Below are 21,178 nucleotides of genomic sequence, written 5' to 3'. Positions count from 1 at the left end.
CCCATAGTGTGGAGGAAGATCTTGGATTCAAACCCAGATACATAGGATTTGAACTTGTGCCTTTGTTCCTCACTGCCTTCCCTTCATGTAAGAAAACAGTGTTTCTACCAACTACATTATTTCTGCTGTAATAGTGTACACCATACTCCTTAGGCTTACAAAGGCCCCTGATTTCAGGGCCCTATCTAAACCTGCCTATCCAAGAAATCTGAGTTTAGCAGATATGACCTGTTGCTGTAGATGCCATAGAGATGGCTGAAGAAAACTTTGTCAGTGTTAGTAAGTACTCTGCACTGTTCCAGGTGGAGCCCAAGTTCACACAAACCCCATGAAGCATACTTGTGATATCCTGGAGCAGTAATTCCTGCCTGTGTTTCTTGTCATTTCAGTTGGCAAAGGAGTTATAGCTACTTTCATTTCTGGCTAACTTAACCACTCAACATAGTTTTGGAACATTGTTATACACACTCACAACTGATTCCATGGGAAGAAGAGATGCACTCCTTTGTTCTTAAATTTGTTAATTTTTTTTGCTGTTGTTGTTGTTTTGGTTTTTAAATCTATCCTTGAAGGAGAGATAATGCAGGACATTGTTAATCCTTGACAGAGAGGCAATGCAAGGCATTGTTAACTGACTGCGGATGGAGGCTAATGCAGATCTTGAATTCTTCTAGACCACCACTGAATGGCAATAGATATTGGCTGTTGTGTTGGAAAGGGCAGAGAAAGTAGGTGATTTATAATATGCATTGGTGTGGTAGAGAACACGACTTGAACTGAAATTTTCATTCACATCCCTGTAGGACATTGTAACATGGATCTCCTGACCTCCCCCACTGTTTCTAACTTCTTAGGCCTGAAGAGGAGCAGGCAGATAATCTAAATTTCAATTGACTTTCCACGTGTTCATATCTATGGTCTTTAGCTGACCCTAAGTACTGCTGGCCACTTAGAGGTGTTCTTGTGTCTGTACATATCCAACCCAATTAGAGAATGAGGTCGTTTCTTGCCCTGACTTGCAATGGATGTGAAAGAAAGCTTTTCTTCTGGACGGAATATGCCTTCTTTTCACTTTTAGCCCAGTCTCATTCAGAGGATTCAATGAGAGACACGGAAGGTCTTTTCACAGTTGTCTCATGTCTTTGCAATCAATAGGGATGTAGATGAATCTGAAAGCAGCCTTCGGCTTGTCAATGCTGGAATGGAATGGATTATTTACTGGTAAAGCCCCCTGTTGAAATAACTCCTTCTTGTGCTAAGCACAGCCTTGAAAGAGAAAGGAGAGAATGTGCTGAGACCGCACGAGATTAAGTTAGAAGCCAGATTGTTCTCTGCCCTGTCTAGTGTTGTTCATGCCATTTATAGTTTTGGTTCTGTTTCCTCATTTGAAAAATGGGGCAACTAATTCCTGACCCATATATCTTGAAGGATGCCTAGGAGAATCCAGGGGAAGAAATACACTTAAAATATCATTGTAATTATTAATGGTTCAATCTTCCACAACTTTACAGTTAGGGATCCCGGGAGTACTTTATGTGTGTTTATATACCATTGCGATTTATATAAAAAGAACTAAGTCCCTAGTAGCAAAAACTCATATTGTTTTGAATGAGCTTTTAATTCATCCACCCATAAATTTGGGCAGCTATATAAGGAATTGTACCATCAGCTGCTAGCAGTTTGAAATAGATTACAAATATGTAACATATATGATCAATATATATTAATATTTTATTAATTATTGGAAAATTTCATAATACCATCTTGATCATGTTCACCTCCACTGCTGTCCATAACTCTCCCACATCCATCTAGCTCCCCAACATCTCCTGACCTTGAGTCCCTCTTTTTGTTTTAATAACCAAGATCAGTTTGTGCTGCCAATAGACTTAGTTAGGGGTGGGGCCATTCACTCTGTATATTCTGGTGAAAAGCTACCAGGGGCCACATCCATGAAGAAAACTGACTCTTCCTCCCCCAGAAGCTGTCAACTGTTAATGGATCTGCATACTGTTCGGTATTCATTGAGAATTAAACTTGAATTTCACAACACACTCAGCATTTCAGTTCAGTGTTTCTAAAACTCTGTTATGAACATTGAAAAATATCCTACTGACACAAAGCTCTTCTGCTTTTCTGTCTTGCTCCCCAAGAACCACAGTATATCTTAGCATCGTAAGAGTTCCATAAATCCTGCTTTAAAGAAACTCTGCTTAATGCACCCAATATTCACAAAGTGCTTGCTATGAAGTAAGAAACTGATTTTATTATATTTGCTGCTTATGTTCTACAGAACTAGTATTCTCAGCAATAGTTTTCAGCAAAATATTATTCTAGGCTAATAATGTGTCTAATAGTTAATATTAAATTCATAACTAAATACTATTTAAGGTTTAAAATTTAGTATGGGAATAACTGTGTATATTTCTAACAAATAATAATACATAAACAAGTACTGTATTATCACATATTGCCAAATATCTTATGCTTAAAGAACTAGAACATTACTTTATTTCAGATATTTGGCTATTGCTTATTAAGTTTACTTGCTTTCCTGGAAATTATTCTTCAACTACTTAACTTAGCGGTTTAGCTTGAACTTTAGTCAAGTTTGGTAGCTGATGTTGCTAACACTATGGCATGCTACAGTAGTAGAAGGATGTCTTGAAGTTTAAAGCCAGTGGAGAGGCTGTCTGTAGAAGCACTTCCTTTCAAAGAGGTTGATGAGGACCTGCATCTCTATCTGAAATGGACAACTGAGCCACTCCTCAATCATCACTTCCTCCATGTTTCCCTCTGCAGGGCAGGTGATGAAGATTCCTCATATTGACCATTGTTTTCTAATCAATGCATGTATGCATGACAAAACACTACCACATTTACAATCCCAGACAATGCTTTATTCTTTGAGAACAAATGGGTCTTTGTTTGGAGAGCAAGTATCAATTCAGTACCCCTTTTCTGTTCACAGAAATCTTTGTGTACATCTATATTATGCTACCTACACAATAGAACAAAGAGACATGGTGAAGCCTTTAGCTGTGAGTCAAATGATGTAGGGGGTCAACGTTAACTCTGAAGTGTTCAATGGTGTGAACTTTATATGATCCCAGTCTCAGAGCTTTCCAGCAAGAAGAGATAGGCAAGGTTGGTCTCATTGAGTATTAATTTTAGATACACTGGGAGACACATGTTCAAAGAATTTCCACTGGCTGCCAAGGGAAGAGAAATTTGTTTGTAGGTGATGTTCTGCTGTCTGTGTTCTTGGCTTCTGTAGAAGGACTGCCCTGAGCACCTCTTTAGTTACAGTACCTGCGGCAGTTGGGGGGCAAGTTGCTTGCGACTTTCCACCTTGGACTTGCTGTATTAAATTGATGATCAGTTGAAAGAGTTTGAATAAATGAATGACAGGAAGAAATTGGGTCATTTTCAGATCATCTGCATCAAGTAGGATTCACGAAAAGTCTACATCTGAATGCTGTAATGAAAATGCTGAATAAACTGTCTTCCCTTTTGATAACTGGGGTAAGAGCTAACTGAAAGCAATGCTAAGCTACATTTCTGTCATAAATCTAATATCTAATGATTGTAATAACATAAAATTAGTTTAAATTGCAAGCTGATCCATCCTTATTTGTTTGCCAAGCCATCCCACTTACTTACTCTGTTAGTAACTAAAATGGGGTTACTGACCTCTGTTCATCCTGTGGTACAAAGTCATAATTTCAACTCACTCTAAATAAGATCAGTATTGCTGAGATGCTGCTGTTCATAAAACTGAGCTATCCTGTTGATCTTTTGTTTTCTGGTTATATTTTAAATAGTTAATTAATAATAGTTCAATGTCACCTTATCTGGTGTGATAGAATTAAATGGATACAACACTATTTAGTTGGCTTATTAGATCATCACTTGAGAGGCTGTATTAGATCAGGACAGAACTAATAAAGCAGATTCTGTCTTTATGTTTCATTTCTATAGGAATAGTTTTCACTGAGACTATCATGGACTTTTCAACAAATCTGCAAAAGCTACTTATTAATAACCAGAGTAGTATTCACACTGATTGTGAGCCCTACAAGCATATGGTGTCTTTTTGTGAAAGTCATAAATTGTAAAATGACTTTTTGAGGTTTTCTGTGTTATGGGATGTTTTTAAACATGTTTTTAAACATGTTTTATCATGTTTTTAAAATTATAATTGATAAATTTAATGCATAGTTAACATATATTATTACATAATTTAAAAACACATGCACAAATTTGTGTAAAGTGTGTGTGTGTGTGTGTGTGTGTGTGTGTGTGTGTGTGTGTGTGTGTGTTGTATGGATATAAAGCACGCTATCAGAAGCTCCTGCATTTATCTGTGGAAGAAACAAACTAGACTTCTAATAAAGAGACTCCACATCTGCAAGTATATGCAATATAGAACAGAATGCTGGAATCTCTAAGAATACAATCCTAACATTTATGGGAAGGATTAGTTATAACCTTGTAAGTTAATAATCAATTATGGAAAAGACTGGTACATGGCAGACATGATTGCTGTAGTGAGATTGGAGAAAGCAACAAACCAAGTGAAGGGGAGAGGAATAGTTTAAGACTGAGCCTGAGACAGTGTCAGCAGATAGAGCAGACTGATTGCAAGTAGGTAGGAATGGGAGAAGCAGAGAGTTGAAAGATAAGAGTCTGGTTCATAGATGGACTTGAACTTCTTTGGAAGAAATACGAGCATTGTAGGATATGATACATGTCTCCTTAGAGTTTGGCTATTAGGGTTCATGACAGAATGCTCAACAGTAGGAAATTAGAATTCCTGAGGTTCAGGCCTATGGAGAACATGAGGGCAAAATAATGAGAAGGGGAGAGGAAAAGGGATGCAGAGGACATGAGGGGGCAGAAGAAATGAGTCAGGGGAAGAATACACGATAACAAGAATGGAGATATCATAATAGAGGGAGACATTTTTGGTTTACAGAGAAATCAGGCACTAGGGAAATGTCTGGAGATCTACAAAGATGACACCAGCTAACTATCTCAGCAACAGAGGAGAGGCTACCTTAAATGCCCTCCCCTGATTATGAGATTGATGACTGACTTATATGCCTTCATCCAGCAGCTGGTGGAAGTAGAAGCAGACACCCATAACTAATCACCGAACTTAACTGGAACCCAGATGCAGAGAAGGACCAGTGAAGAGCACAGAGGTCCAGACTAGGCTGGTGAAACACACAGAAACAGCTGACCTGAACATCCGGAAACTCTTGCTCCCCAGTCTGATAGCTGAAATACCAGTATGGGACTGATCCAGACCCCAGGAACATGGGTTTCTGTGAGGAAACCTCAGAAATCTATGTGACCTCCTGTTGAAGCCCAGTATTTATCCATAGCATAGGTGTGGACTTTGGGAGCCCATTCCATATAGAGGAATACTCGCTGAGCCAAGACACACAGCGGTGGGCCTAGGCCCTACCCCAAAGGATACGAAAGACTCTGATGACACCCTATGGAAGGCCTCACCATCCAGGGGGAGCAGAAAAGATATGTGACCGATAAGGTTTTAGTTGGGGGGGTAGGGGAGGATGGGTGGGAGAAGGGAAATGGGATTGTCATGTAAAACAATCCTGTTTCTAATTTAAATAAAAAAGTTGGAAAAAAATAACAGTGTCAAGAGCACAGGGTTTAGTTAGATGCCGTTGTGAGATTAGATGGTATGCATTTGTAGACAAACCTGTTTCTTTTCTATCAGTATTTCACTTTCTAAGAATTGGCATGGAAAAGTAGTAAACAAAGTGTCTTTGTGGATTGAAGAAAATGATCATCTGAGAATGAGTGTTCAGTGATACCTATAGGCATAAATAATTACTTATTCAGAATGGGAAAGAACAGTCAGGTAACTTGAATGGTAATGAAAACAGCTGAGAGCAAGCAAACAGGCAGAGGCAGGAGCTGAGTGAAGTAGGAAGTCCAAATCATGGAAAGGAGTACTTCCTGTATGGTTACATCACATCCTGTGGTTCATCCTGGTGTGTAGTGTCTGTAGGCACAGAAGCCCAGATAAGGAGCATCACTGTGCACTGTGACTTCCAAAGGATGACTGAAAATAAGAAAGAGAATAGAGAAGAGCAGTGAAGACAGCAAGGTTTTTTCCTGGGTTCTACACAATGTTGAGAATTTGGCGAAAGTTACTTTTAAGCAGGTGAGTAGATCTAGATAAAGATGGTAAGGATACCATGTCCAGACAGATTTGAATTGGGAGGGCATGCTTTGGGAAGAATGGAAATTCTTCTGTGTGGATGGACTAAATAGGGAAGGATAAAGGCTGGCTTCAGGCAGAGAGTTTTCCCTTCATTTTGACTGTAGCAGTAGTAAGGGGTAGATAGTCTGGTACATTGCAATATTTTACCGTATACCTCGCTGTAACAATAAATCTTTCCGCCAGCTGCCCGAGTTCCGCCTGCTGCATTATGGCCCCCAATAATACACAGAGACTTATATTAGGTATAATACTGCTGGCCAATGACTAAGATTTCTTATTTGCTAGATCTGTATTAAGTATTACCCATAACTATTAATCTATATATTTTTATAAACTTACCTTATTGAGGATGCTGGCAGAATGCGTCCTGTCTTCCTGGCAATCACATGGTGACTGTGTCCCTTTTCTACATTTCCCAGAATCCTCCTTTTCTCCTAGTCCCGCCTAACTTGCTCCCCTATTGGCCAACAGTGCTTTATTTATCAACCAATAAGACAAACATATACACAGAAGGACCTCCCCCATCACCTCCCCTGTGTATAGCTGGTGGAAATGGTATATACTCACAACAACAAAAATATCTAGAATTCCCCACCCCCCCCAAGATGAACTGAGATTTAGCAAGGAACACATAGAAAATCAAGGGACTTTTCTTCACAACAGATTTTGAGTTGTAAGAACTCTACAGAAGGGATTGTCTGGGTTCGAGCATGAATGTGGTAGATCTATGTGATCTATGAGTCATGAGTGCACCATGCTGGGAATCAGGTCACTGGCAACCTTTGACATGGTACCATAATTGTTTCTGTTTTTTTTTTTTTTTCTGTTTCAACAGAATGTATGATTCTATTGTCACCATTCTGAAGAAGGCAGTACACTTCACAATTTGACTTGTTCTGGTTTAAAAAGGAGCAGAATTACACAAGATATTGTAAAGTTTCTCTAAAATCCATAGGTGTTGCAAGGTTCATTTCATAATACACACTGGAACTAAGCTGGCATCCTCCTGCCCAGATAGCTCTGTTGTCTTTTGGCGTGGGAATAAAGAGTGACCAATGCTTGTGGCCATTGCTAGAGTGGGAAACTTTAGAGCCTATCCAAAGGAAAAAAGTCTGTGTTTTGAAGCTGGGTTTTTGCACTTTTGAAAACAGCAAAGTCAACCACAGCCACCCTGTCTGTTACTACCAGAACTTGCTGCCAGCAAGTGGAATTAGAATAGAATTCTGTGGAAATGGAATATCCAAGGAAACAGCCTAGACATCCATGAAGGCATTTAGAAAACCGAATAACTCCAATGTGGATGTGTTTCTAGATCATCAGCAGATGAAGAGAACAAGCAGGTGAATGAGCAGTGGGGAAGGCTGGGTGGGTAAAAAGAGACTGGAAAATAGGCTGAGGTGTACATTAGGGAAGGGTGCTGACTAAGGATTTGTGGAAATATTGATTATGAGCCAAAGTTAAGTCTTGGTTTATTTGAAAGCTACTTTTTATGGCTAATTATGTTCTCAACCAAGCCTTTAGCATTCTTGGCTGTTTTGTTCGTTTTAGTTTGAGCCAGATGGATTTTATCTAAGGCCCAGTCAATGTCACCTTTATTTTAATGCCAGTAAAGAATACTGATAGATAATGGAGAGTTCTGGCTTATTTTCTTCCATGCCTGATTGCAGGCAAAAATGTTAATAAAATGTTTGTTTCTTTATGATAGTTCTTAATTGAAAAAGATGTTAAAGAAAGAATACACATTAATTACACATATGTAATAGTTTTCACTAAGGGAAATATTTATTTCCTGAATGTGAGGTCTTAGGGCAAATTTTGAATTTCTAATTTTATAAAAGACTTTGATATGAATTAGGAACAGTATGATTTTCAATGAGAAAGATTCATTTTTCTAAACTTAAGAATTTAGAAACATTTTTTGATTTTTTTTATTAGCAACAAGCTTCTTTTACACGTCAATGCTAGTTCCCTCTCCCTCCCTTCCTCCCATCCCTCTCACTCCCCTTCCCAAACCTTTTCTGCTCCCCAGGGAGGGTGCAGCCTGCCATGGGGGATCTTCAAAATCTGTCAAATCCTTTGGAGCAGGGCCTAGACCCTCCCCAGTGTGTCTAGGCTGAGAGAGTATCCCACTATGTGGAGAGGGCTTCCAAAATCCATTCATATACTAGGGGTAAATACTGATCCACTTCCAGAGGCCCCATAGATTGCCCGGACCTCCAAATTGACATTCTCAATCAGGGGATCTGGAACAGTCTTATGCTAGTTTCCCAGCTATCAGTCTGGGGTCCATGAGCTCCCCCATTGTTCAGGTCAGCTGTCCCTGTGAGTTTTTCCAGTCTGGTTCTGATCCCTTTGCTCATCACTCCTCCCTCTCTGCAACTGGATTCCAGAGTTCAGCTCAGTGAATTTAGAAACTTTTACTTGTACTTATGAACACACACACACACACACACACACACACACACACACACACACGCGCACGCGCACGCGCACGCGCACGCACATGTTCACACATACCCAATCACACATATGATCACACACTCACTTTCACTCTCATATACTCAGATACTTTCACATAATACACATCACTGTGCTCACATACAATTACATACACACACATTCACTCACACACATACAATTACATACACACATCACTGCCCCTTAGTAACTTACACTAAATTTTTTTTTAAGTAATTGCTGTTGGTTGCATGATCCCTGAACCCAGGGATATTCAAAGAGTATTTTAATATTTGATATATCCTGACTTACTGGGAAATCTAGGTATTGTCAGAGAAGTGTGGTAAACAGTAGAAATTTATCTTTTAAATGGTCCTGTCTGCTGCATGATTTCTCATGATCCAACTTGACTTCCTTGGGCAACAGTCTTTTTGTGAACTTTAATTTGCTTGGCTGGAGGAAGGGGAGTGAATTACTGGACTTCTTGAAGGTCCTTTTAGCTTGATGGTTTTATGATTAAATCTTGCATTTTAAAATTACTCTTCACTACAAGGACCAGGCTAGAGGTTCGTCTCTGGTTCATGATGATTAAAGAGAATTAATGTATCATCTGGTGCACTTTCCTCTAAGACAAACCAGAGCAGTATAATACAGAAACCATAGAGGGGAACAAGAAATGAAGGAAAGAGAGCAAATTAACTCCTGGAGGTTAGGCTTAGAAATAGTTGAGCCTGTCTTTTCAGCAGTTCAGTACAGCCCTCTGGATGTCCAGTTGAACAGAACAGAATAAAGGTGTGTGTGTGTGTGTGTGTGTGTGTGTGTGTGTGTGTGTGTGTGTATGTTGGGGAATGATAGTGATATAGAAACATCACTTCCATTTTCTCTCTTCCTTTGTTTCTGTATCACTAGACGACTTAGTCAACTGTTAAGAATGCATGTGAATAGAAGGGCCTGGTTTTACTTACAGCACTCCCTTCATTTCTCAATACAGTATTCTAAGTGTGTTGAGCTTTCAGTGGGCCTTGTCAACTGATAAGCTGGAATCTTCAGGTTGGAAACCAAGAGTCTTCCATCTGCCACCTTCCCTGAAACATCAGTGCAGAGTGAAACTGAGACAGGCAATGGAGAAGCCTACTGTATTCACTTGAAACAAGTGGAAGTTTAGGTAGGCCAGATTGCAATTATCCCCCTTTGGAATGGAGCCAGCACACACATTAGAGCATGCTCCTCTCTGAGTAGCCTAATTAAAGAATCGTTGAGAACTAACAAAGTTGGCTGACTTGCAAAAGTCAGTGCTTGCTAAATTTGTAAGTTAGAAGTGCTTAACAACATGACCTGATTTTTATGCTGGGGTCATCTTATTAATTAAAGTTTTCCCATCATCTAATTAGAAAATAGAGTCTAAACAGAGTCTAGGGGGCTCCCAGTCTTACTTGGTAATTTAAAGAAAGTGGAAAAAAGAAAAAACAGAACCCAATTAAAGCAACCAAATGGAAAGCTGGGACCTAGACAAGTCTTCTGAGGTACCCCATACCAGCCAGGTAATTATTTAGGATGTATTTCTACGGAAGAGACATCACAGGGATACCAATGAGTGAGCTTTGAAGATAGAAGTCTGTGCCAGTTCCCGAAGTACTTCTTGGACTAGAAAGGAGTGCTCGATCACATGACCAGTGGTGCCTGTTTAAAACAAATAGTTCATTCCTTGTCTCAGAGGGCATTCTTTGGTTTTCACCACAAACAGGACTTTGTCAAAATAGAAGGAGAAGGAAGAACTTAAGGGGACTTGAAATGAGGCCCAGAGAATTGAGATTGCCTTCGGGAAAAGAGAGTCAGAAAATTCTGAGTATTCTCCTCCAGACAAGGTCCTGGGTCTAAGATGTTATGTTTAAGTTGTAAATAGCCTGGAGTTTAGTTGGCATCTGCATCTTTATAATCTTATCTGCCAAGAACAGTGCCAAACTTAAAAACAATGAAAGTGCAGACCGAGCTTTACTCACAAGCCCATTGTAATAAATGTAATTCAAACCATAGGAGAGAAAACTGTTGCCTAATAATTTGAATTTAAAAACAAAGCCGGTGATATTTTTGCCTCAACAACACTGATCAGGATTCATTTGAGGTATTGATACTATGCTTAATGAATAATATTGTATGTCAGCCACCCAGGTCATTATGTAAATGGATGGTGAAGGGAATATAAAGATTACTAACCTACAGGAGAAGGTGTTAGGTATGAAACGCTTGCATACCTCATGGACGTTGCTTATGTGTTTCATCCATTTTTCCCTTGTCAGTGAGAAATAACTCCTTGAAGAATCATGGCTCCTGCATACCAGCCTTCACTATTTTACATCAGGCACTTATTTTCAGTTCGATGGATGAAAGCAGGTGTGTCAGGCCAGGTGTGGACAGGACTAATATTTATGTAAGGTGCTGTTCAAATACATAGTGTAGAGGGAATCATTGTCTCTGGATTAGATCATACTGGATCTACAGTTTATTTATTTTTCATCTGGCATTCAGCTTTGTGTTATACTCAGAGTTAGAAGTCATAAAGCCTTGCAATTGTGGACAGCAGACTCTGTGGACTGACTTGCAATGTTACCAAAGAAAGCCAACACCATCAACTATCTTTGAATGGCAGCTCCCATTAGATAAAAAGCTAGTTACTTTTCCTTGTCCTGTAAGAGCGGTCTATCCTTTATATCTACTGAGGGTGTATGGATGTGGCAGACAGTGGATGGATGGCTGGAGCAAGAGGTCAGACCTTAGGAAGATGAGAGGGAGTTCTCAGAAAGACTGTTTCATTCTAGGCTCTGTTTCTCCTTGCATAAAGCATGTAAAAAGAACCTGTGTTAATCTACTGTATGATTTCTGTGATTGGACTGATGGATCTATAGAGGTATAGTGGAGATTATGAATGGATAGACATGTGGAGCTATGGGTTTTTAGAATATTATACTGTTTTTAAAAGCCTTGTTATTGGAGTCAGATTTTCAAATTCTAACTTGACAATGTATGTCGCTTGGCTTAAGTTACTTGAGTTTTCTGTGCCTCGGTTAAACTAGGGTGATAACAGTATTTAAAACCTGATAGAGATGTTGGAGAAAATAAATAGGCAGTACATCTGACTTGCTATTCTTGCCCTGTCAAGAGTTTTGGATTTCTGCAAAGGATTAAAATTTTACAGTAAGAAACACATAGTCAGAATAATTTCTTTCTTATGTAGTGACAAGTTCAAGGCAACATTTAAGGATAAGTATTCAGAAAATGTAGGGACAATTCAGATGGAGGGGAATGAAGTCAAGGAGACCACCCAGGAAGCTATAATAATAGTTACAATAAGATGATGATTAAGACAAAGAAAATATACTTTTTTATAAATCACAGTTTATAGCCTGGCGTTGGTGGCACATGTCTTTAATCCCAGCACTCGGGAGGCAGAGGTAGATGGGTCTCTGTGAGTTCAAGGCCAGCCTGGTCTACAGAGTGAGTGCCAAGATAGGCTCCAAAGTTACACAGAGAAACCTTGTCTCAAAAAAACCCACCCCCCAAAAAAAAATCACAGTGTATATAAAGTGTCTCCATGGATACCCCAATTCAAGAGTGAGGAAAGGGATCACTTGGTCTTAGCTTCCACCAGTTCTAAGGGTGAAAGCTGAGGAATACTTGCTGACACATAAAAACAGTGTTGGATAGAAAAGTTGAGAGTCTGGAGGGCCAAAGGAGGAATGACATCATTGCTTCCAGCACTCATGGTAGGGGTGGCAGAGATCACCTGGTTAAGTGAGAGTGAATAGGAGCTGGTTTTCAATTCCTTTGCACTTGAAGTGGCAATGTAAAGGCAATGAAAAGCAGCAGTCTTAATGGTGATGGACATGTCCCTGGGCAGTTGTAGAATTTGTATAGAGGTCAAACTTCATTCTGATGACTTAGTTCTGATGGCACTAGTGGGAAAGAGAGGCCTTGAAAAGGGCACGTTTTCAAAAATACCTCCCATAAAATTTTGGATGGAGGAGGAATTGTTGAAGAAAACAAAAATCTATGTGCAGTGTCTGGACATGGAACAGAGTAAATAATCAAGGTAGACAAGAGTAGGGGAAAGGGTGGATCAGAGGGGTGGGGCACAGAAATGCCTATCAATGAAGGAGGCGAGGAAGCTTTGAATTCGAAGCCCAGGGAGCATTGGTGAACCTAAAGCTATTTTGTCAGAATGGAAAAAAAATCAATGTAATGTGTGACTTTGGAAGAAATAAGTACTTATTGAAGGAGGCATGATAAATGGACCATTTTTAAGAAGTAAAGAAAACATGAGGGAAGAGGCAGACTCTTTGGGGGTTTAGTTTTAGATTTGCTTTTTATTGTGTGACCTTTGACAAAGTGTCTGTAACTAGCAGAATTTGTCTGCACATAGGTATTCATTTTTCATTTGGGAGCCACTTTTGACCTTCGGACAATTTTAATGTATATAGAAATACTACATATGTTCAGGATCCTGGAAACAATAGGAAGAACCCCTTGGGCATCTAAGCAGATGGATCTTACAAAGTTCAAACACATACAAATACGCTTATGCATCTCATGAGTAAGACTGAATCAGAGTCTATCACTAAAACCTTTACATATGTTGAAACCAATATCTATGAGCCTGTATCTGTTGTAAAGTAACATAGTCTGTTTGTTATTTGGCTTTTGTTTGTTTGTTTTTGGAAGAGAACTTAACTATGTTAACCTTGTCTGCCCAGGAACTCTCTATGTGGGCCAGGCTGGACTTGAATTCAGAGATCTGCTTGCCTGTGCTAGGATTAAAGCATGCACCCTCATGACAGGCTGAATTCAGACCATTTGAAGAGACAAGGTGAAGCAAGATCTTTTTGGCAGCTATACTGATGGAAGGAAATTAAAATAACCAATAGAAATTAAAGGAAAGAAGATGTCAAACAGGAATAAGAAGTTAGGAAGTACAGTGCTTTGGAGGTGTTTGAGCAGGAGTGGGTGTTGTCATTAGCTCCCATGCTACTGCCTTTCTCTTAAGGATATTATTTATTTTGGGAACTTAAAATTCAATGAATTTACTATTAGTTAGTGTGTGTGTGTGTGTGTGTGTGTGTGTGTGTGAGAGAGAGAGAGAGAGAGAGAGAGAGAGAGAGGAGAAAGGGAGGGAGGGATGGAGGAAATAGACATAAATAGAGGTAGAAACAGATAGAAATAAAGAGAGTGGGAGCAAATGTTGTTTCGTAGCTCACTTTTTGGGGGACTTTTGTCAGGTTCAGTTAGCTTGTCGGGACCACACCTGAGAGGGGGAGTGTGGACTGAGGAATGGCAGGTAGAAAAATTATATATAATAAAGAAAAGCCAGAATAGAGTTGGGAGGGCACTCCAGTGAATATGGGGAAAAAAGCCCCAAGTTTATTGCACACAGTCTTTATATATCCAAATCAAAAGCAAGGGAAGGCAAGGAGACTTCCTTACCAAGATACAAAGAACAAGCAAGTATAATTACCTTCTCAAAACACAAAACATCAAGTAACCACACCCTAAAGCAAGTATCCTGTTGTCAAGGCAAGATAGACAATAGCTAAGCCTTAGGCTAAATTTCCTGTTGTCAAAGACATCCATTAGTTACTTCTTAGGCCAAATATCCTGTTGTCTAATCTTGAGCAAGCAATAGTGGGTTTGAACTCTCTGACTCAAAACAAAGTTGAGTCATCTCTATGGGCCCTGACAAAATGTAAAATTAATACTCTTCTGATACTCTCTTTCCACTGTTTGGGTCCCAAGGACCAAACTCAGGTTATTAGGCATGGCTGCAAATGTCCCTACTGTCAATTCCCTGGCCCTAGTTTATGATTTAAAATTAATTGTTTTCTAACCCATTCATCAAGGGAAAGTGTTTGATAATCAGGATACCAGCTAGGCTACCAGGTACATGTTTGTTTTTATGTCTCAAGGAAAGATGGATTTCCTTATTCTCTGTTTCAGAAAGTAAGACATACATTGTATCCTTTTTGTTTTGAAGGTTGCGCTAAACCCATTCTGAATGTTCTAAGCAAGCGAGGTTGTCGCCACTGTTTTATCACATGTGATTGGTTGTCAGTTTGAAAGTGGGGGTAAATTGTGATGTTTGATCTTGATTTTCGACTTCATGGAATTTGGAATAACCATGGACACAAACCACTGTGCATGTCTGTGGGAGACTAAGGTGGGCAAAAACACCCTGAGTGCTCATGTCACCTTTATTTGGGATGAGGTTCCATAAACTGCATAGAAGGGAGAAAGCCAGCCTGGCATCCACTGCATTTCTCTCTGCCCCCCGACTGCCTGTGTGATAGAACCAGCCACTCCAAATTCTTGCTGCTATGACTTCCCTACCATAGTCAACTGCATATCAAACTTGAATGCAAAGAATGTCTTTCTTCCTTTAGTTGCTTTTGTCAAGCATTTTGTTGCAGCAACAAAGTCAGCAACCAAGACACTCACAAATCCCTGAAATGTGTTTCTTAGGGTGGGGAAGAAGTCAAATATAAAAGAGATTGGGTGCTGGTGAGAAAGAACCTGCTTTGGGGTCCTTAGATGGCTTCACCTAGGTATATTTGTAATAGAGGGAATAACCTCTCGTGAATCATAAAATGAACTGAAACATTCACGAGAATTCTGCTCACCTGACCCAGAGGCCCTGTCTTCTAATTATATTTTATATTTTGAAGTTACATTTTTAGCATTTAAGTATTCTTCCAGAGTAGGAGGAGGCTTTCAGACTACAGGACAATCATTAATATTAAACACAATTAATCCAAAAGGAACAATTTTCCATCCTAGAGATAGCGATTGTGTTCAGGAGATATTTCTAGCCTAGAAGAGATATTGATAAAGTTAAATTAGAAGGCTTATTTAATGGTCTGTTTTTCAGACAGACTATCATTACCATTTATTTTGAACAACGAAAACAAAATAGAACACAGTGAAATACCCTGATTGTGAGGAAACAGTGCTTGTTCACCACGGTCTACGTGTGCCAACTACTGTACACTCTCTTAATGTTCAAAGGGGGATAGTTAACGTTTTCTGAAAGTCACTGAAAAGGATTCTTAGAGTACACAGCATGGGGTAAAATATGAAGACTCATCTGTCTCAGCACAGGGTTTCAACCAGAGCTTCACCCTGAGTCACAGAAGTGATTCAGCTGTGTGAATAATAATAATAAAAAACCCCAAACAAAATAACCCAGGATTTATTTATAACTTGAATCCTGTTTTTTTTTTTTTTAAAGATACATTGTAGTCACATCTATATCATAGTTCTTTGACATTGTCTAACAAATGCATTAGTAGAGAGTTGATTTTGGAAACAATGGTGTCCTGGGTTAGATAATTAAGGATGCATTGTTCTGAGGCAAATTACTGTGTTAAAAGGATATTTATTTATAATTTTGACAGATATTGTCAAATTTCTGTTAACATATATGTCTCTGGCATCCCACATTGCATATTTTGAGTGTACAAGGCTCTATATTAATGTGATTTAAATCCTTTTATAAATTTCCAGTTTTACATTCTCTCTCACCTGGTTTTGTTTTTCTGGATAAAGTTAAATTGCACACATCTAAAAAAACAAAAATCAGCCCCAGCAGAGCAGCTCCTTCTGCCAAACAGTGAGACCCCCCCACCCCCCCACCCCGTGTTCAAAGAGTTCCTGTGCTCTAGCAACAATGCTAAAAGCCTTAGGCAGTACTGGGGATGGATGGTACATGTGTTGTCAAACAGTTGCCCATCTCATTTGGAGAGATGGGATAAGTATCATTAAAATGGGTAACTCAAATCAGTCAAGGCACTTTTCTGGAAGACGTAGATTAAACATGATTAAGAACTTCTGTGGTTTGCCAATAGATACTATTTTGAATTACATTAATTTCTGCATTTAAAAATACATGACTGCTTTTAGTGCTTTAGTGGCACATTTAGCATCCACAGAAAGGCAGGGATTTAGTGGGCTGATTCCATTATGCAGTATTCTTTGGCCTGAAAAGTATTCGAATGCTGTTGATAGATGTCCCAGCAAGGCCACTAGGTCAGAACCATTAACTGACACAGGGCTAAGGAGAGGTTTCTTGCCTCTAAAATTTCCAGGAGGAATGTGATAAAACAAAAACAGAACAAAAAATGTTGCAGCACCCCTCAAATATCATTTAAATTTTACTCTAATAGGACAAGATCTAATGATTCATTATTTCTTGAATTTTTCTTGTTAAATATACACAATAAGATTTACAATTTTAACAAATTTTAAGCACAGTGTTTAGTAGTGGCAAGTACACTAACTGTGATGTCCAACCATCATCATTCCTTTTAATGCATGTTTTTGTTCATCCAAAGAAAAACCTAATATCCAGTAAATCTTATTCTTTCTTCTACCCACACCAGTAGCAACCAACCTTTCCAACTTTTGCCTCTGCAGATTCAATGTAATTCTAATAAAATTCCAATGATATTCTTCACAGCAACAAAAAAGGGGAAACTTGGATATTATACAGAAACAGACACAGTTATCCTGAGCCAAAACAGCACTGCTGGAGGGATCACAATACCTAACTTCAAATTCTACTACAGAGCCGTGGTGACAAACACAGGATGATAACTGGCACAGAGACAGACATACAGCTCGTTATCATTATAAGAATGGAATACGCAACAGTAAATCTACACAGCAATAGGCACCTGCTTTTTAACAAAAGTGCCAAAAAAACATGCACTGGAGAAAGACTGCCTCCTGAACAAGTGTTGTGTGCCAGTATTCTGGGGAGATGCGAACAAATGTCTGCTCATTCCAGGTTGGGAGTCAACAACACACCAGAGTAAGGCTACTACCCAAAGACCAATTGGGTGAATCAATGTGTTTCATCTAGGTTACTTACTAGAGTATGTGTGAGGGGTGCTTACAGAAGCAGGAAGGACTCAGAGACAAGCCGTTTTTCATCAAAAGCCTGATTTATCATGGGTGACAGTTTACAAAAGCTGGGAACCTGGAGAGCACTGCACCATGTTCACGGAGCTGCACCGTTTGTGGAGTGTCTTTTTTGGGCAGCTCAGTTGATCTGAGCCACCTCTAGGCAGCTACCTGGTCAGAAAGCATCACTCACCAAAGGTTTCCAGTATTGGTAAGGAGGGACCTAGTGTGTCAGATTGTTTTCAGGAACTTCCTGAAGCTTCTGAGTTGTACTTTCTGAATCTTAAGACACTTCCCTTTAGAAATTCCTGAGTACTCATGAGATTTCTTGAAGTGTGAAATTCCTCTCTCGCCTTTAGAACATTCTGGGTGTTAATGAGAGTCCCTTCAAGGAAATTGCTACACAGAAAAATGATTCTGGGAAAACAAGATATCTACATACAGAACAATCAAAGAAGATCCCACTCTCTAACTCTATACAAAAATCAACTGAAGATAGGTGAAGAATTTTAATGTAAGATCTGACATATTGAAATTGCTAGAATAAAATAAGCCAAATATACATCATGAATACCTAATCAAACAAAATTATAGTTTAATGTTATAAAATATTTAAAATATAATTAAATAAATCAATTGAAAAGTATTTTACTGTAGTAGTTTATAGAGCAACTTGCCACATAGTTAAAAGGTAAGTAACAGAATAGTTTGGGTTGCTCCCTAGGAGGGAAACAGACAGGAAGAGGTGCATTCCTTTCATTTCATGTTAGCTGGTCAGGTATCCTATTTGTAAAGCAAAGGTTGGACCACAGATGCAATTAATATGCAATCTATATTTAAACCTACAAACCTCACTGAATTCCTTACTCTGGGGAGTTTGCTTTTTGAACATTTTTACAAAAATCCTTTAAAGTGTCATTATACTAATAGGTGTTGGCTTTAATAGGTTACAATTTTCAGAACTATAAAGTTCTAACTACTTTACAGAAATTTGTACTAATATTCTCTCTTGAAATGCTTTTAGATAAAAATAATTGCATCCAGATCTGTTAAGTAATAAAATTATAGTAGAAAATAGACACCATGTGGGGTGTGTGCTCTCTTGGTTATAGAAAGGTAATTCATGTTATGTTTTGTGAAAATGTATGAAAACTATATGTATAATTGACTAGGAAGCTGTCAGACTAAAGTGGTTTCCTTGGGGAGTAAGTGTTTGCACAAGAGTTCTCAAATTCTTCCTATAAAATATTTATATTATTATCTCCACGTGTGTCTTTGTATGTTCAAATGCTCATGCATATGCTCTCCAGTGTGTATGTTTAAGTCCAAACACCTCTGTCCAGTCAGTTCTTTCCTTCCTTCTTCAGGTGGAGTCTGGGATTGAACTCAGGTTGTCAGGCGAGTGTAGAAATCCTTCTGAGCCATATTGCCAGCCTGTCCTCCCCTGGTTTCTAAATTGCTTATAGAAGGTTAAACAGTTAGTGAAAACAATTAGCTATGCTTTTTGTTCCATAAAATCAGAGCCTTTTCAACACCTTTTACCAAATATATTGAGCCAGAAGTGACTGGCTAGGTGAGGCACTGGAGGATGGGGTAGTACTTGAGGTATATGCCATCAAGATTTATATATAATCATATCAAACAGCACCTTTGAAGCATTCCATTTTACTGCTTTTTTTTTTATTTAGACAATCCAGGTCTGATTCTTTTATTTTAGGTCTTGAATGTTCTCTAATATAAGTGTTAGAAAATGACAATTAGAGCCAGGATATATTTGTTGCCTACAAAATTCCCTGCCTTTGAAATTTAGAATGTGGCATTTGAATTAGAAAGGTGGTTGAGTGAGAGGAGAGGCAAGAGATGGAGAGAAGGGGAAAGAGAAACAACTTTCCACTCAAACGCTAGATTGTCAAGGAGAAGCTAACTCAAATAGCATGTTAGAGTGTAATGATGGGATCATGAAAATCACCTTTAAGAAAAATTCAATGTGGCCTTGATGTTGAATTTAAGGACTGAATTCTCTGTTATCTTAAGAGGCTGGACATCAATACTGCTATAATTCAACCACCGGATGTCCGTGTATTGAGCAGTCCATGCATTAGGTATCAGCTAATTGGCCAAGAAATACAGAATTTCAGCTTCCTTGTCAAATATGACTCTTGGAGAACTTGCTTTTAGGTGAGATGCATTGCGCAGCACAAGGAATTCTTAGGCAACCATTTCTAAAGCAGATGGTATCTGAGTAGAACTGAGCTCACCAGGTCATGCTGCCATGAGCTTGCTGGCTGCCATCTTCTGCCTAGTGATGTAGTGCCCTAGGGAAAAATTAAGTAAAGGCCCAAGCAGTTTAAGAAAACTTCAATGCAATTGTTTATCCCCTACTTCTTCCCTTTTTATACTGTATTTTAATTGCACAATTCTCCCATCTTTATCCTCCCTTAAAACCTTTCCAAATACTTTCCCCTGCTCTCTTTCAAGTCCATGTCCTCTTTTTTTTTTTTAATCAAAAATTGTGTTTAATTAACTGACAACAGAGAAAGCTGGTAAAGAAAGGCAGGTGAATTTTATCGAGTAAGGATTAGAATCGAGGCGCTCCATAATCACTGGCATCCGTTCAATGTTGTATCTATGGTTAGAAATGTACATGATAGGAACTCCAGGGATCTTCTGGATGGATTCTTCTTTTGAGGTCCCGGTCAACTGTGGCTACAGTGTAACACTTGTGCTGAGTGACTCTCTGTACCAAGCAGTCATCAGCATAGGTTCCTTTGTGTGTGCACTGCAGTCGGTCAAATCATAGGCAATTCTTAGTGATACTCGATACTTCTGTCCCAATTTCTCAGTTTCAGCCATCACACAATCAGTTATACAAGGGATACATTTGGCATACAGACAGTCCATCATTGACTGCACTAAGTCCAGTTTGGCTTTAATGGAAAAGTTGATGAAGTTGGTATCAACAAGGAGGTGGTAAGGTGGACCCAGTTGTGTATTGTACTGGAAGAACAAGCAGGAAGGGTGTTGGGGGACTTCTCTTTCCTTCAGCGCACTGGGATCTTTCTTTTCTTTCTTTTTAGGCTTTAATCTGTCCTTTTCTTTAAGTCTCTCATCTCTGAGACTAAGCATTTGCCTCATCGTCGCATATTTCCTTGTTTTCTTTTGCTTCCCCATGTTCACGCCACCCCATGTCCTCTTTATAATATTAGTTGTTATATATATATATAATATATATATAATATATATATATATATTCCCAAATATAACCTGTTGAGTCCATGTAACATCAATTGTAGGTATGTTTTCAGGGCTGACTGTTTGGCACTGGACAACCAATCTGTGTGTGTGCTTCCCCAGGCTGCTGTGGTATTTTGGAAGAAAAACCTGCTGCTTGGGTAAACCCCTGAGCTGCCCCTACTCTCAGAAGTATCCAATGGAAGATTTCTCTGGCACTGGTAAGACTGAATGGGATCAAACCACTAGTGTAGCTAATGGCCCATAAATATCCTGCTTTCACTG

The 21,178-nt window shown here is 39.0% G+C and overlaps 1 pseudogene; it reads right to left on the bottom strand.

Moving 5' to 3' along the window:
• Positions 1–20,182: 20,182 nt before the first annotated feature.
• Positions 20,183–20,836, bottom strand: LOC113833733 (annotated as a pseudogene).
• Positions 20,837–21,178: the final 342 nt, after the last annotated feature.

The sequence above is a fragment of the Cricetulus griseus genome, chromosome 2, assembly GCF_003668045.3.
Source record: "Cricetulus griseus strain 17A/GY chromosome 2, alternate assembly CriGri-PICRH-1.0, whole genome shotgun sequence".
NCBI lineage: Eukaryota > Metazoa > Chordata > Mammalia > Rodentia > Cricetidae > Cricetulus > Cricetulus griseus.
The sequence above is the reverse complement of the archived record's forward strand: the minus strand, read 5'-3'. Positions and strand labels throughout refer to the sequence as shown.